At 40.4% G+C, this 16,208-nt stretch overlaps 1 protein-coding gene across 2 annotated transcripts in view; it reads right to left on the reverse strand.

Annotated features, from left to right (window-relative positions):
• The window catches only part of MYO16 (myosin XVI), a 580,200-nt gene that overhangs the window by 179,838 nt on the left and 384,154 nt on the right, over nucleotides 1-16,208 (reverse strand). The window lies entirely within an intron of this gene.

The following is a 16,208-nucleotide window of genomic DNA, read 5'->3' on the forward strand; positions in this document are numbered from 1 at the left end:
CTGTCCCCTGGCAGGCACACACGCAGCCCCCCTCATTATCGCTCCAGAGCCTCAGCGGGACCTGACTGCTGGCCTGATGTTCTGCTGGTGGGGTGATGGTCCGTCATCATTACGAATTGTTTCAATACCACTATCCTGGGTGATGCGGACACTTCGTGGTTTGCTCCCCACTCGTTTGGTCCAAACTGTGCAACTGACAACCAACTCTCTTTTTGTACCTGTATTTCGTGTTTATTAAGCAGTGCATAACCAGAATATTGTAGGGTCTGTTATATGTCACATCAATGACCAGTTTCTCTCAAAAAAGGTAATGATTCTACGATACCCTGTCTCCAAGATTACTTCTTGTCGACGGTACAAATATGAGCTTCCTCAGCAGGAAAGAGAGCATTTAGGAGCCCTTCACATACATTTCACACGGCAGAGAGTACAAAGAGCAGAGTCATCGAGCGGATGCCACCAAGTGACTGATTTAATTTTTTAGAAGAAAAAGTCGTCAGCTTTGTACCTCACCCTGTGTGCCCAACTATACTCGACGTGGGTTACAGAGATAAAGCGTTAGCACAGAAACTATAAAAATGTACGAGAAGACAAATGTGATCATTTTTTCTGCTTTCAGTTCTGAAACAAATCAAAAGAAAAAGTTTAAAAGTATGATGACACAAATACCAAACTGGATAAATTGGATAAATAAAATTAAAAACTATTAGAGGTGTTTAAAATGGGTTTCTCATTCATTTTCATAGATTTTTTCCAATCTGTTGGCCCACGTGTGTCTCCTTCCACCTGGTGACCTCACAACTTGCACAAGAAGAGGCCCAGGTGATGCTCACTCAGTGGTGACCGTGCCGAGGTGTCACATGAGACGTTGCTTTGTTCAGGGTGTGTGTGTGTGTGTGTGTGTGTGTGTATGTGTGGGCGTGTGAGTGTGAGTGTATGTGAGTGTGTGTGCAAGTGTGTGAGAGCGTGTGTGTGAGTGCATGTGTGTGCAAGTCTGTGTGAGTGTGTGTGTATGTGTGTGTATGGGAGTCTGTGTGTGTATGTGTGTGTGCGTGAGTGTGTGTGTGTGAGTGAGAGCATGTGTATGTGAGTGCGAGTGTATGAGTGTGTGAGTGCATATGTGTGCAAGTCTGTGTGGGTGTGTATGCGAGTGTGAGTGTATGTGAGAGTGTGTGCATGAGTGAGTGTGAGTGTGTGTGAGAGTGTGTACGTGAGTGTGTGTGTGTGTTTTCCACATAATAAGCTGCATTGTTTCTCTTGCAGGAGCTTGGTGACAAAGTTTGCCAGGTTTTGGAGTTGCTCAGTCTTGGGTAGGAATCCTGGTTCAGACATTTTTGGGTGGATAACTTTGGGCAAGTTAGTTCAATTTTCTGCGTTGCAGTTTCCTCATCTATAACACGGAGATAGCAAGTCACGTGGGCCCACCTGGACGGCTGTTACAATTAGAAGTGATGTCAACACTGCTAGGACAATCGCTGGCAGTGTGTCTCTAATCACTGCACGTTGCTTTTCTTTTTCCTAAAGATTTTTATTTATGTATTTATTTTAGAGGAGGGGAGAGGAGCAGAGGGAAAGGGAGAGAATCTCCAGCAGACTCCCCACTGAGCACGGAGCCCTACACGGGGCTTGATCCTATGACTGAGATCATGACCTGAGCCGAAACAAAGGGTAAGATGCTCAACTGACTGGGCCGCCCAGGCACCCGTACAAGTTGCTTAGGCAGATTATAAATGTCAATCTGATGACAGATACCAAAGAAATAAAATTTTAAAAATTAGGATGAGAAAGATATTTCTATATACTTCTGTTGGGAGTTTAAATTGGTAGCGTCTTGGAGCACCTGGCTGGATCAGTCAGTAGAGCACTCGACTCTTAATCTCAGGTCATGAGTTCGAGCCCCATGTTGGGGTAGAGCTTATTTAATTAAATAAATAATAATAAATAAGTAAGTAAGTAAAATTGGTACAGTCTTCTTAAAAAACAACTTGGTTATGCGGCATAAAGCTTTGAAAAGTTCGTATCGTTTGAACCAGTATTTCCACATACAGGAACCTATGCTAAGACGATGATCAGAAATGCAATGAAAGACTTACAAGCAAGGATGTTCATCTTTATCTTAGTTATGGCAACCACAACAAACAGAAATAGCTGATAGCCCACACTAAAGACATGAAGAGCTAAACTGCGGGCATCCTATGATGGATTGATTTAATGAATGTATCAAGTTAATTGAATGTAATATATAAGTTCTATATGAAGAATAACCCCAATTATATATTCAGAAGACCTCAAAAGAAGTATAGTCAGCCCAAGAAAAGGAAAAAGAAATGCTTTTACTTCTTTTTACTGTTCTGCATTTTCTAAGGTTTCTAAATTTTTATGACCAGTAAGTATTTAATTGGTGTTGATAAAGACACCATGAAAGCATGGGAAATGTTCTTGAACAACAGAAGCTAAAAAACTAAGCTGGAAACAAAATTTATACCATTTGTATTCTTACGGTAAACATAGTATAATTGTACCTGTATTAAAAAATAAACCCATGGCACAGAAAAAGTAAAGCACATATTGGCAGGAGATTTCTTGAATGGTAGATCTAGAGGTGATTTCTTAATTTTAAAATGGTCTATACTGGGTATTATAATACTCTTTATCATTAACCTTTATTTAAAAAAATATATATATATATATGAGGGAACACCTTTTGGGCATTTCCTGAGTTGGTGGGGAAAGGGACAACAATGACGTCAGGGCAGAGAGAGGAAAGTGGAGCCCAGCAGGGAGGGCAGAGAAGGACGTCTGGTTTTCCAGGAATGGGAGAAGCAGCAGGGACCCTGGGACTGGGGAGCGAGAGCACGGCTGTGGCCGAAACGCCACGTGGTGGTGGCGAGTCTGGATATTTCCTGCCAACTTATACCAGAACCTCCCCCTCGGACCTTGACTCCCTGCTTGATTCCCTGCTGGCCTTGACAACAGTGGCCGCATATGTACCGCACATCCTGTTGTGGGAAGGCGGGAAAAAGGCAAGAGCTATGGGTGACACGATGTCACACTACCCTTCTCATGAGGACGGTGACTTCGTGTCGGCAAGCAGAGGAAGGATGCTGGGCCCCCCAGGCGTGTCTGGGCGAGGAGCACGTGTTAAAGATTCCAGTTCAGACTGGGGAAAGTCGATGATTAATTGGCAATTCAGAATAGCATAAATGTGGTTGAAAGAGCACCCCTTTTAAATGATTCTCCCCCATATTTCACGGATGCTGGATTCCAAACTATATTTGGTTACAAAATAAAAATGTTTTTAAAGAAAAAGAGGGGAAGGAAGGAAAAACCAATGTCAGGGTGAAAACAAATGCATTTTAAGGATTAATTTTGCAACTATCGACAGATCTAACGTGTTCATATTTTTCAAAAATCTCTTTCATCATCCAGGATTGAATGACGTGCGTGTCTGTTATTACAACAGCCTTTCTGCAGAAGGGTCGCAGGACTTGCAGCCAGCAGAACACCCATGCTCTGTGGCATTCAGCACTGCTGTCCTTTCTCATATTGATATCTTGACTTGCATTACACCGGTGTTTAACCCAACATCCAATTTCTAGCAAGGAGGAGCAGAAAGAGGTCATCCGATCCACTGGGATTCAATCCCACAGGCAAAATTAACATATTAATGAGATGGTCTGTTCGTATTCTGCCTTAGAATTCTACTGATGGCTTTCCTGATGGTTCACAAAACTGGCTCACTTGTATTTACTTATTAGTAAAATGCAACACCTTTTATATCAGACAAAATATTAAATGCCATGGCAATTGTCTGTTTTGTTTTTGCCTTCAATGGGGTTTAGAATGGGAAGGGAGGAGGGTCCAAATTAAAGAGAATGTCTACCTTGAAACATGGATGTGCTAATTTTCTTGGGGCAGAGAGGTCTGGGGTGGGACGTGCATGTCCACATTCGTCCTCGAGCATCCCTAGGCAAGGAGGTGAACTAGAGGGTTGCCTAAATATTTAGTCAGTTTAGGAAACAGTTGAATCCCGCCTGGTACAACAGGCTTAGATTGAGCCAGCACAGACGTGAATCAGCCTCTTTGGCTGATCGCTGATCCATGGGAGCCCAGAAGGGGTAAGACTGAAGTATAAAAGCACAGCGGGCCAGAGCGATTGGCTGTCCAGACACCCTGCCCTCGGGGTCAGAAGCACTTTCACGGAGCCTATTGGTGCAAAGTCCCTGGAGATGCTGGACACGCGACGGCCTCCACCAAGTCCAGGTCCAACACGCTGAAGAGTTTACTTAACATAACTGGCAAGGCGCCTCATCGCAGGGCTGATCCTGCCAGCGCCCAGTGCGGCAGCTGGTCTGAAGCTTGCAGGGTTTTCTCGAGGCTGTGAGAAGACGCAGAGGGGGGCCTCCCCGGTGCATACGTTTGGGAGTTCCTCCCTTTTAGTCTTTGACCGAAGAAAAGTGCGTGAGGCTTCTCCTTTTTTGCAAACATGTCAGAAATTAGGGAAAGAGTCTGTGATTGCTGACAAGGTGAACTAGAAGCCGGGTGACCGGAGGCGGTGATGTTACCAAAGCAACTGCCCGCCCCCTTCTCGCCCAGTGATACCCCCCACACACCGGCGTGGCTCCGAAACGCAGCCCATGTTCGTGCTCCTTCCCCCTGGAACGAGAAGTTAGGGAGTAAAAAGCCGAGAGCTCTTGAGGTGAAAATTGCCATTAATTAGCCTGGATATACAAGAAAGTTTTGGGCTGAGGGTAAAACTCAGAGCTACCGTCTTAGGGAGTGGTGTGTGCCAAGCACCATTACACCTGAAATGCCTTATTTCATTTAGCCTTAACAACGACTCCAGGAGGTATGTACAATGATCCCCCCATTTTACAGAGGAGAATACTGAGCCGGGACAGTGAAGGTTTAAGTGGCCCAAGGGCCCACAGTGGCATTAGGTGGACCAAGGACTGGAACGCAGGCGGTCTCACCCTCACCCCATGCCTGCAAGCCCTGTGACTCACCGCCTGAACCCCCCGCCAGCTGCTGGTCCTGGAACCGAGTCCAATTCCAGCCTCCGGGAGCCAGGACAGGAACGCTCCCCGAGTGTCATTAGAGTAGAAATAATAAAAGATCACTTAAACCCTCCGTATCAGCGAAAGCTAGTGCTCACAGCTGAAAAGCCTCATACTTCCTACTGTTAATGAACACACATCCTTCTACAAACGCTGCATCTGTCACGGGAACATAGATGTGTGTTTCGTTACCAGAAGCATCATTCAAAACAAAAATCAACCTACCATAGAAGTTGCTTCTTGAAGATCGTAGTAACATTCAGCTTATATGAACTTTTACATTCCTAGTCTGAAACAACCCTCGCATCAGATCGAGAGCAGATGACTTAAGCAAATTTTGGCATCGCCGTCCCAAAGATTCAACAGTTTTTAAAAGTGATGGCTAGGAAAAGTAGATCGAAATATGAAATGGGGTCATTACACTTTTAGGGATTGATAAAATGAAATTTCACAGGACAGAACTGTTTTACTAAAGATTTCAACGTGAAGTGTCAGGCTCAGCACAGGAATCTGGGCCTCTTGCTTCCTGTTACACTTTAAAAAAAGTTAAGTCCCAGATAAATGATAAAATTACTGTAACTAACGTAGCATTTCAACCTACTAGCTAGAGACCACAGGACAAAGTGCTGCCCAAGATGTAACAGACCCACAGCTCAATGTGTCCCACGTGCTGATTTCATGCACGTGGGCTACAGCTTGTGCTCTTCTCATGGAGTCCTTTTCTCCCTTCCTAGTGATTTCTCGGCACCAGTACCCTCCTTCTTATGACGTTCTGGCTACTTAGGGTTGCAAAGAGCACTTCAGGATGTTTTTGCAATGTAACAGGAAGTTTTGAGAAACAGAAGTCTTCCTTACCCAACGGTTAGGGATTTGGGGGCCAAGAAGATGAGGGGACCAAGCATTTGGGGACATTGGGAAGCGGGGGGTATCTCAGCATCTCTCAAGTCACCCCCGAGATGGAGAGCTGTCTGTCCAACAACTGCCCTGGAATGTGCGTCCTCACAGTCTGTGGTTCAAAGTAGGAGCTATAACAATTAAATTAATTAGACAGTGATTTGTAGCAAGCAGATGTTGTTGGATAACAGACTGTCCCAAAACTCAGTGACTGAAAACAGCAAGTATTTATTCTGATCCCTGAGTCCTTCTGTCAGGGGTGGGATGACCTCCTCCAAGCGCCTGGGGTTGGCTGGCCACTGGCTGGTTCACAGAGCGTCCCTTACCACAGGGAGCCCGATGACAGGTATCTGAGAACACAGATTTGCATCAGGGCTCAGAACTGGGGCATCATCGTTTTTACTGTATTCTCTGGGCTACCGCAAGTCACAAGAGGAGCTCAAATTCAAAGGGAGGGAAATAAGACTTAACTCTGGAGAAGAGAAGTGTTGAAGTCAGGGACACAGAGAAGAATAAAGAACTGGGACCATCTTTGCAATCTATCAAAGCCTTTTGAGAGTGGCTTCTAAGTAATTCATTTATTAGTTCATCCGTCTGTTCAGTGAATGTGTACAGGACACCTCGTTTTGCAAAGCACTGTGCAGGATGCTAAACGCCCAGATACAAAAAAGCAGAGAACAACTTGGCTCTTGGGAACATGTCCATACATAGATATTTTACACTTCAATAATGCCTCACTCACCTCACCCTAGTCTTAGCTCTGCCTATAACCCTGTGAAGTAGATATTGTCCTAATCATGTTATAGAAAAAGAAATTTCAGTGCAGGAATATTAGCTAACTTGCTTCAAGTTACAAAACTAATAAGTAATAGAACAATAATTTAGATCCAGTTCTGTGTGACTTTATGCCACTGTACCATCCCATGGAACACATAGGAAAAGTCCTTTAAAATCTGGAAAGTGTTATTTAGCATTACCACTTTCAAGCTTGTTTATACTCTCAATGTGTTTTGTTCAGAATTAAATACTCTAATAAAAAAAGAAATAAATCATCTGTATTTCAAAAGGTTAATTTAAAAATTAACTTTTAAGGGGCGCCTGGGTGGCTCAGTGGTTAAGCGTCTGCCTTCGGCTCAGGGCGTGATCCCGGCGCTGTGGGATCGAGCCCCACATCAGGCTCCTCCGCTAGGAGCCTGCTTCTTCCTCTCCCGCTCCCCCTGCTTGTGTTCCCTCTCTCGCTGGCTGTCTCTATCTCTGTCAAATAAATAAATAAAATCTTTAAAAACAAAATTAACTTTTAAAACTATGCTTCCTTATCACTCTTCTGACAGTCTTCAATGTGGGAGATATTTTGGGGAAAACTCAGGTTTCGATCCTGACGTACCGGAGTTCATACATCAAGGCCGTCATTTCCAGGCTGTGTGACCAAGGACACGTACTAAACCTCTCTGAATTCCAGTTTCTTTTTTTTTTTTATGACAAAGTACTATATTTTTTGATGTATAAAGCAACTTACCATATTAATAATAATAACAAAATATGAAAATGGTTAATGAATTTGAAAAAACATATCATAGTAAGAAGGCATAGAAATGAACGATAAACATGAAAATGATTAATCTCAATCACAAATAAGGTATTGTGAATTAAAATAACTATGAAATAACATTTGTCACCTATAAAATTGGAAAATATTTAAAAATGGGTAAGGAAGGCAGAATTAGGGACTCTTGAGCACTTCCTGTGGGATGGTAAATCAGTCCAGCTTTATCAACACGTTCAATTCCCATATTGTTTGACTCAGAAATTCTACTTCTAGGGATTTATCCTGAATATAGATATGTAATAATATATAGATATATATAATACAATATATATGATACATAATAATAAAATATATATCACATATATTTATTTTTTCAATAATAATTTTTTATTATATTATGTTAGTCACCATACAGTACATCCCTAGTTTTGATGTAACATGCAAGCAATGAATCATGGAACTTTACATCAAAAACTAGGGATGTACTGTATGGTGAATTCCAGTTTCTTAATCTAAAATGGGGAGACCACCATACCTACCTCATGGCTAATGTCAATATTAACTGCAATAATCCTCAGCTCAAAGCCCAGCCCATTTTATAGGTAATAGCCAATAAGTGATCACCACGATAATTGTGTCTTTTTTTAAGTGCACGTTTATCACGTCTCACATCTGCACAGAAGCTGGACTTGGAAATGTATTTTTAAAAAGATGGTGTGTGAAGCAAGAAAACTTAAAAGCACAGAGCCGACAAAAACTAAACATGTCAAAAAGCACAACCTCCTCAATTAGAAATTATAACAGAAAAAGGCAAATGATATTTAAATGGTGCTACTGACATTTCCTCCCTGGTGTTTTCTGCTGGGAGAGGCTGGGTCACCGGGAGCCAGAATGGGACATTCTGCTCTCGTTTCGGAACACTGAAGCATTATTTATCCTGGGAGACCTGCCACGATGCTCAAATGACAGGCATAGAGGAGCATAATAAATACAGATTTGGTTAACTCTAGTGAGCAGGACAGGTTATCAGGGTTGAAAAGAGGCCAAGTGCATTTCCCCAGTTAGAAATGAAACAAGAGAGCGGGCATGGCTAGCAATGCAATGAATTTTATCCTTTGTATAAAATACACAAGCTTTAGCCTCTGCAATCTTGGCTTGAGAAAGAGCTGGAGAAGTAGAATGCTAGGAGGTTTTTTTATTAGCCTTATAAATCACTGAATTTCTTACACATTTTGTGGAATCTATTTGGGTCTCCAATAATATTTGCAAATCATATGATAGTCATTATCAAAAAGGAAAAACAACTCCTGTTTGATACTAAAAATGTCATATTCTCATAGTTATGACAAATCTCTTTTTTCCTCCGTCTCCTGAAAACATGTACTTAATGGAAAAGTACATAATTATTTATTGGTTCAATAAGCTGCACTGTTCTTGAAACAATTTATCACATTATCATGATTAACATTTAAATTTAGCCATTATTGTGTCCGTAGTATATGGTAATTTTTATAACAAGGGTGGTAAAATTTTAACTGTTATTTTGTATTTATTATGTGGTAATTTAAAATTACTTCTGAGTATTTTAATATAAATGATGCCTTGGTAAAACCTGAATATTTTTCATTCCTCTTGATCCTTCTATTTGAAAAAAAAATGGATCTCAAAAAATAATGAAAAACAAATGTACAATTACAGAGAAAAGGTTCTTAGCTCTTCAGGAAATCATTATACATATGGGTGTTTTGGTAAGGAAATGGAGCAGAAGGAGAATTATTTAGAAAGCAGGTTTGTCTCAGATATTTTGCTAAATTGTGTAGTTTTGGTTGTCATGGCAATAGCACCATGATTTAAATAAGTCTATACAGAAATAGAAGTCACTCATACTATATTCATAAGAATCAAAGAAATCTCATTATTTAATGGGGAAAAAAAAAACTTCCCAGTTTGGATGAGGGAGGGAAAAACATGGTGTGTCAAATTTATTTTTCTGACAAACTGTTTGTTATTTTATCTGTGAAACAGCATAAAGACAAAATATTTAGAACTAAACAACAAAGGGAGCATTACATGGTAAGCGTCTGGAAGGCACTAGGCCCTTGGGAGATACTTGATAGACTCGGGGTCAGCAAAATCATCGAAAAATAAGAGACAAACATTCCACTCAGGAAGTCATGGGGGAAAAAAAAGAGCAAAATTCAAAGAAAGTTGAAACAGGGATATAACGAAACTTCAGGACCTAGTAAAAGGAATAACATTAATGTGGGAAATGAAAAAAAAATGATTTTTTTAAGATAAATAATTCTTACAGGCAAGTTTCAAGCAAGATTCATCAGTGATATTGGGGCAAAGACATAAATTTAAGGAATGTCAAAATTGTCAAACTACAGCTACAGGAGAGATTGAAGGATTATAAAACAAAGCTATGATTTAGTTGCTGAATACATCTAAAATATTAAAGCGGACAATTTTCTAGAAAATATAAATGACTCAAAAAATAAACAAAACAATCTGATTAGGCCTATAAACTTTAAAATAATTAGTATTCAAAAGGGCAATCCACCCTCCACCTCCCAAAAAGATTTTAGAAAGACTTGCACCAGACATTCAAGGTGCCTATCATCCTCACTTAGCACAAACCATTCTAGAGAGGAGGAATCAGAGAAAGCCACCCAATTTACTTTTTCACATAAACCTGACAGCAAAGGCTTGTATAAGAAGAAAAAAATAGAATCTCTTCTCACTAATGAAAGTAAATGTAAACATTCTTAATAAAGACTAGAAAATTGAATCTAGGACATCATGACCAAACGGGGTTCACATGATAAATGAATTATTCGAAATAAAAAATACACATCAATATAATTGCCACATGAACAAAAAAAAGGAGAGTTATAGTAATCCTAAAACGTAGAGGAAAAAACATATAAAACTTAGCATCCTTGATTGAAAACAATCAGGAAAGATTATCTCCTGGAACCTTAATTAAGCAGATTACCTAATGGCAAATATTTAGAGATATTATATTAATTTGGAAACAAGAGAAGAAGATCCACTATCACCACAAATTATCAACATTGTACTGGCAGTGCTAGCCAAAGCAATAAAAGAAGAAGAAATAAGAGACATGAGAGACAAGAGAAAAAAGGTAATTATGATCATTTACATTAGAAAATAGTAAGATATTCCACAGGAAAATTATTAGAACTAATAAGAAAAGTCAGCAGGGTTTCTAGATAGAAGATCAACATATGAAATGCAAGACTGAGAGTCCCAATAAACAAATTAAAATGTAATAGAAAAATAACAAAAAGTACAAAGTACATAGAAAACAAATCAAATAAAAATGTTCAAGAAACTGATAAAAAATACAAACAAAATTTAAGAAAAAAATGAATAAACAGAAATATCAATCATACTTATGGAAGGAAAGAATCAATAAAGAAGCCAATTCTCCTCATATTAATCTATAAATGTATTTCTAGTCGAAATCCCCAAAGAACTTTTTTATGTACTGAGTCGATTATAAAATTCATATACAAAAATAAAGATCCAGGGATAACCAAAACAAATAAGAAAATAAAAAGTTATTATGAGAACTTACTTATTAAAACAATATATTATTGATACAGCTATAGTGAAATAGATTAAAAATCAGGAGGGGTGAAAAAAACATTTCTAATAATTGGGGATAACTGGGGGTAGGAACCATGGAATATTTGAATAAAAATATAACATTATATCAATGCTTCATATAAACAGATGTTCCTGATGTATTGAAATCTGAGGGTTTTAGGAAAAAATGTATGACGACTTTGAAGTAGGGGAAGACGTCAATGATAGGGCCCTAAAGTCAGACAAGTGGGCATCACTGCACATCTCTCCCAGGCACATCACCAGGGGACAGGGCAGAATCTGCCACGTTCAGCCTCACTCGTAATCAGGGAAATGCAAATTAACGCGCTCCCTACAATCCTACCACTAAATATATATCCTGAGGAAAATACTAAACATATATCTCAGGAGACTTATACCAGAATGTAACACTGTGTATAACGGAGAAAAAAAAAAAAAAGATACTTAAGTATCCCTTGAAAGGGAAAGAGATGAGAATATTGTGGTTTTTATCATCGAAGGGAATTAACGCAGCAGTTAAAAAGACTGGATTAGCTCTTTATGTATCAGTACAGATAACTCTCAAAAGCCGTGTGGATTTTAAAAGGGAAGTACAGCGTCAATGTACTGTATGATAGCATTTCTTCAATTCTTAATGGCTCACAATGTTCTAGATTTGTAATAAAAAACCAACCTCTAAACAAATAAAAAAGCAAATGTGGGAAATTTATACCAAATTGATGACATTGTTGTCTGTGGGATGGAAGGGGAGGAACGGATCTATGTTGGTAAACAAAAAGAACTTGAGCTTATAGCTGCAATTTCCTCTTTCTTCTATGGGAATAAAAATTTGAAACAGAAGTGGCAAATGTTAGCAGTGTTAATTCTAGATAGTAGGTGAGTGAGGGACTTGGCTATACTCCTCTGTGCTTTCTTGATTAGCACATCTGCCCCCACCTCCAAAAAAAGCCCGTTAATGAAGAAAGATATCATATGTTAAGTGGGGAAAAAAACCAAAACAGGGTAAGTCTATTTTCATTTTCCCACAAATGCACAGCAGGTGTTCCACCATTTCTGTGAGATATTTGAAAATTAGTAATATACGTTCATTTTTAAGATTTAAGTACTTTACATTATAATTGACAAAGCAATGTATAAGATATCTTTGTACCAACTCTTAATTACTGATGAACTGATGGTCTAGAATTTTAGATTATCCTTCTTGCCTTTTGATTTGTAATATCCATGAAGCACTTTAAATCTTTGGAATCATTTCAATAAATTGTTAAGGCAGAAAATTGAAACTAGTAAGTAAACATTTGGTTTTTAACTGGACTCATTTACACCTTCAATCCTTACTTCAGAAGCAAGCTTCACTTTGTTGCCAGTTTTGTGTCTGTAAAGGAGGACAGCTAATCTCTATAACCTTTTCTGAACTTTTAACAAGAATTTATAAAATACATAACAAATGAGAGACAGAAAGAGAGAGAATGAGATTTTACTTAGGATTCTCGAGTTTCAATAGATCATATGCTCAGATGTTTTCTTGGGGAAATTATCAATTTATCAAAATAATAGTGAAAAAACATTTACTTTCTAGACATTTTCTTCTTATTCCATTTTTCTATCATCATGTAGATTGTTTCTTCACTTATTTCATCTTCCCCCCCCCAAAAAAAAACAACAACAAAAACGGAGGGGCATTTCAAACTCTCCCTGTGATTCCTCGAGTGTTATGGGGAAGATGTGCGTGGTCTGGCAAAGAGATTTAAATTATCTTTAATATTCCTTTGCTCTGCAATGATCACTGAGCCCTTTCCCATCGCACACTGTTGAGAATCACTGCAGATACCTAGTCGATGACGTGGGTAGTCCCAAAGAGCAGAAAACATTTAACTCTGGAGTCAGGTGATAGTCGGACAAGTTCTCTTCTATACTTGGTGGGGGGGAGCACAGATATTCTCAAAAACCATGTGCCTTGTTTTCAATAAAATCTTTCCTACTCATCGGACTCAGGAAGGAGGAGAGCACAGTCTGCGTTTAGCCTCCAGTTGGAGGGAATGATGGCAAGCCCTCAGCTGAAGCGGAGGCGACCTTTCTGTGGGTAGCATGGCATGGTCATGACACTGCTGGGATCTTTTGAGATTTTCAAGTCCCAAGAATGGACAGTTCTCATCACCCAGGATGCTCCCAATGGCTGTCACTCTGGAGAAGAGTAATCTTCAAGCTTGCAGCTCAAAGACTCACCCCACCCAAACTGACCTTGTTTCCTTGCAAAGGATAAAACAAATGAAACCTCCCTACGAACCATTTATAAATATTATGGCTCCATCCCATAACCTTTTAAAAGTCCTTTTAAAAAGTCATAGGTTGCACCTGACATTTAAAAGAAAAAAAAAAGGTCTTCTAGTTAAATAATTGAAGAACCATGTAGGATAATATAATCACACACACCCCCGACTGGAATTTAGGCTCATGCACCATGTGGGACTGAAGGAGCAGGTGCAGAAGTCATGACAAACCCCCCTCGCAGCAAATCAACAACCTAGAGATGGGACTTGAAACTGTCACAGGACGGTAGGTCAAGTAGAGATGATCCGTGCAAACAGTGCAGGTATGAACTGTAATCTGAAAGAGATTTTCTTCAGCTGGCCTGCAAGACAGCAGAAGGGCGCTCTGCCCTCAGCTGCACTCAGACCCCTAGCACCTTGCAAACTGACTTTCTGACCCCCTGTCACTGACGGACAAGAGATCCTTGACGAATACTCGGTTACAGCTAAACATCGAATCTATGACATCTAATCTTCCAGAATAGATTCACACGCTCACTGTCATATTAGTGTTCTAAAAATCGTTACTCATCTATTAGAAGGTACCTCAGGGTATTGTTTTTAAATCATGGATTTCATCTAAAATTTTAGAAGATAATTTTTAATTAAAAAATTTTTTTTTCAACAAAATCATTACCAAAAAATTCGACTTAAAAATCCTCGAGAACTACCAGGAGACTAGGAACCACACTGAAGGTATTAATTCAGAATTTTTTCATTTCTTTAATCAACAAATTAAGAAATTATTACAGCCCAGGCACATGGATTTTGTTTTGCTGGGTATGGTCTGTTAATCCCCAGAAATTATGTGAGGGACTCTGTGTGTGTGTGTTCATGCCATTTACCAGAATCTCAAATGAGACTCTGACCTAAAAAAAGACACTGCAACATTTCATAAGAACACTGAATGCTACCTGATTGCATTAAAGACAGATAAATGGGTAACCACAACAAACTTGCCTACAACTTCTAAACAGGAAAAATATCACTTTCTCCTTAGAAGCCTTGGAAATCCAACAAACATGTGCATATGCACAATAAATACTCGAAATTAACAGTGCATGAACTGAATTCTTAGCAGATCAAAACTAAGCAGAATTCCCAAATAAATGGAAGCCGTATACCAGTTGACCCCACCAGTCCACTGTATTTTCATTTCAGAGCACCGAGGTAGAGAACGGCCCTCTCTGCCATCACTGAGACAGTCTTCAGACCCAAAGCAGATTATCCAAAATGCTGACACGGGTTTCTTTTTTAAACCAGCCTGCAGAACTCTCCAAAGCTATAATTATATTTTCCCTACAGGAAATATTTGTTCTCTCTAATTAAGGAAGAATAGCGTGTCTCATCTAATGAAGGAGCACAATTCTTCTGAAGACGAACATTAACTCGCTTGTTACACTCTTACTGCGGGTTCTCTATGTTAATTTAGATGCTCCCATCCTTTCCGACGTTGTCAGATGCTGGAGAGGAATGGACTCACCTGGCATCCCGACAGCACCTAAAATGTATGTCCCACTGGACGTGCCCCTCTTTCCTCATTGCAGAGAGCGTGTCGTCAGCTGTGACACTCGGGGACGCCGCCCCACGACTGACACCGCTGTCCTCGGCAGTGACCCCAGCCAGACTGCTGAGGCGCACACGGGCCATTGGTGACTGTGCCAATGGAAATCTTTCTGGCCATCCAGCACGTTCCATGCTGACTTACAAAAAAGGATTTTTTCCTTACTATCAAAATGTGTGAATTTAGAAGCAGGGTAAGATGCAGAAAACATCCTACTGATGATTTCCGGAACCAAACCATCGAATTGATATGTGAATTCAAAGGAAAAAAAAAGAAAAGAACTCCTAAAGAAAACTTCAACTTGTCTCTAAAACAGTCTGGCTTTCTTTCTCGCTGGTGTATCTGTGCAACCCTTCTGTCTGTTATTCAAACCCACACTACACGTATCCTGGGTGGGAGAGGGGACATTTAATAGTGTGAGAAATTTCACACATTTTCAACAGCCTCCTTTTCTCTCCATAATCAATCTATGGATGGAAGGACAGACTCTGGACATTTCCTGGGGTGGTGACCCCCTACCTCCCAGTGAAAGACAAGATCGCTTTCCTATTTAAAGCCTGGAGCCTTCCTTCCAATTGGACCTCATTTCCCCACCTGTCCCCAGATGCCCAGAGCGCCCCCCCACACCCCCGGAGTACCAGCTCCCTGCTCACCACGTGTCCACCGCCTCACAGCCAGAACCTCGTCCAGGCACCACCCACTCACCTGTCCACGGAGCTGGTGTCCTGCCATGCGAGTTTCTCCTCAAGGAACCCCTCCTGCCTGGGAAATACCATGATGTCTAAGCCACGTGGGCCTCACTTTTGCACCAATAAAGCAGTCACACTGTGCTCTGGGCTAGTCCGGCTCTCTGCAAGCGAGTCACGGATGTGTCAGCACAGAAAGGGACAGAGGACGGAAATGGATCGATATGGATCCACGGTCACCTGCTTACTGCAAAGACGCAAAGACACCAAGCAAACAGGAAACACCTCTCGGGTCCGTGAGTGTATGTGAACAGTGACATTCCTGTTTCTAAAGAACAACATATTTCCTCGATTTGCCACTCCCCTAAACACACACCACCGAACCAGAATTCAACAGAGGAGACTGGACCATGTCCCGCTTTCCAACATGCCATCCATCCGCATCTCTCTGGAACCCTCTGTCTCCACAGACTAATCGCCGTCAGGAAGCCTTCTTTCCAGCCACACCCACCGGGA

This window comes from Ursus americanus, chromosome 10 (assembly GCF_024610735.1).
Source record: "Ursus americanus isolate L20-20 chromosome 10, mUrsAme1.1.p, whole genome shotgun sequence".
NCBI classification, from domain to species: Eukaryota; Metazoa; Chordata; class Mammalia; order Carnivora; family Ursidae; genus Ursus; species Ursus americanus.